Genomic DNA, 2500 nt, shown 5'->3' with positions numbered 1-2500 from the left:
TTTGGTGTTAGATCAGTAGTGAAGGAAAAAAATCAGTAGAGATTTAAACACCTGATATAGAATAATAAATTTGATACCACAGGATTCTGAGTTCAAATTCAGATAATTTCTATTGAAATCACCCACTAATTATTAATAATATACTGAAGTTGAGGCAGTTAAAAGTCTGTTCATTTACCTCAAAATTTGGCTTTTGTATAGACAAATGAAGTTGTTGGTATTGTTGGTTTTGATTTTATAATTTCCTTATTAAAACATAGAGTTGAACAGTTTTAGAGATATAAATCAAATTTGAAAAACACTCCATTTGACAGATCTGCAATATCTCACTTGTTCATATTTATTCATATATATATATGTATAGAGTACAGTGATGTAACAGGGCCTTTACTAATCAACTCCAAAAAAAATCCTGATTCACACTTGCGAGCATTCATTTACATTATAGACAGATATAGTAGAACATCAAATGAAAATGCGACTGAATTCAAATCCAACTGAGATAGATTTTGCATTTCATTCTTACAAAGTCAACAAAATAAAATACCAGTCAAACACAGTGATCAATGTGATCAAGTGGTTCCTTCCCACTAAATGTATGGTCTTGTGTCAATGTCAGAAATCACTATATATATAAAAGAATTAACAATACAAATTCCCATTTCTGTTCCTCTAAAGTTTATGTTAAGAAATGTAAATACAAATAAATAGTAAATATTAAAAAACATATGTAAATTTCTGTAATAAATTCAACTTTCTGAAAACCATAATGCCTGTTTTAGTATTGCATAAAACTATGAGGTGAAGAGCTGTTAGATTCATTAGCACACTGGGCAAAGTGCTAAGTGGTATTTCAGCTGTCATTACATTCTGAGTTCAGTTTCAGCCCAGGTCAACTTTGCCTTTCATGCTTTCAGGGTCTGTAAAATAAGTACTATTTGAGCACTGGGGTTGATGTAAGCAATATCCCCTCCCCCGAAATTGCTGGCCTTGTGCCAAAATTTGAAACCAATATTGTATAAAGCTATGACAATTATAGAAGTAAGGTTTTTAGCATTCTATTTCAGCAATCCAATTTAAATTCCTGATCCCAGCCATTTCAATTACTCTTAAACTCCTTTAAAATGATATGAGCATTCCGAACATTCACACAATCCCAATCACGCATACAAAATTGAGAACGTCTGCTGCCTGCCCACGTAAATTGGTATCTTACAAAATTTACCAGTTTTTTAAAGTAGCTAGAATGCATGTCGTTAAGAATGGAATTGAATTTCTTTGATATTTATACCTATTTTTATATTACAGCATATTAACTGAGTTTGGTTTTCATTTCTTTGTTTTTTTTTTGTTTTTGTTTTTGTTTTTTTTTTCACTTCTGTCTCCATAATAATGAATTTCATATCTTATAGTATAGAAAAATGAATTATTGTTTTGTAGTTGCAAACCCAGATTTTGATCACATGCTACCCACTCAACTTTGTCATTTTTATTATTTAATTACCATAAAAATTCCTCTCTTATGTCATTTCATAGTAGAACATTAATATTTTTCTCATTCTTAATTTGTTTCAATAACACTTTATTTTTTTTCTACCATCTAAGCTACCAATATATCTTTTTATTCTACGAACAGTATTGATACAACAACTTACATACTGACAAATAGACAAATATTTAGGCATTTATTTAGATATTTACGAACAGTTTTGAGATCACCAATACTATAGCTTTCCACTCTGAATATATCTTATGCAATTTTATCCTTTCTGTTCTAAAAATTTATTCTATTATGGCAATTGTCTGTTTAAAGGTTTTCTCATGCAAAAATTATTCTATTATATATTTTCTCAGTTTAACTAATTCTTCAAAGTCTGACATGTATGTCAGACATAACTTGATTAACAACCAAATTTGTATTATAGGTGTATTACGGTGTGGCTAAAAAAAGCTGACCAATATTTAAGTAGTAGAATTAATCATATGTTTAATCAATAAAAGTGTAAATTCTTTTCAGCTTATGGTAACAAAAAAAAATAATAAAATAATTAAATCATATCTTTAACTTCCCAAACTATTCTGTCATGGTCTGAATGCATTTATCACACTTCTTTAGCATATATATTCCTAACCGTTTATCCTTGCCCCGAATCTCTTTCACAGAGAAAATTACACTTGTGCATTTATGTATTTGCATCTGTGTGTGTGTTTGCGTGTGCTTGCATGTGCACTTGCACATGAATGTATGTGTCTGTATACACAGTCTCTCTCTTTCTTTCTCTTTCTCTCTCTCTCACTCTCACACACAAGCACACACATACACACAAACGCACACATACACATATAAACACATGTAGATATGCATATCTTACTCTTTCCTCTCTCTCTCACTCTTTCTCTCTCTCATCCTTCTTTTTAAGGTCTAATAGTGGATCCTATTGTAATTTTTATATTTTTACTTCTTTCTTCTTACATCTCAATATCTGCCTCCACCCTCTCT

At 30.4% G+C, this 2500-nt stretch overlaps 1 protein-coding gene across 1 annotated transcript in view; it reads left to right on the top strand.

The window, feature by feature from the left end:
• LOC115213213 (voltage-dependent T-type calcium channel subunit alpha-1G-like) overlaps positions 1-2500 on the top strand; it is an 865045-nt gene that overhangs the window by 478007 nt on the left and 384538 nt on the right. The gene's annotated exons all lie outside the window — the stretch shown is intronic.

This window comes from Octopus sinensis, linkage group LG6, assembly GCF_006345805.1.
Source record: "Octopus sinensis linkage group LG6, ASM634580v1, whole genome shotgun sequence".
Classification (NCBI taxonomy): domain Eukaryota; kingdom Metazoa; phylum Mollusca; class Cephalopoda; order Octopoda; family Octopodidae; genus Octopus; species Octopus sinensis.
This window is presented reverse-complemented; position numbering and strand designations above follow the sequence as displayed.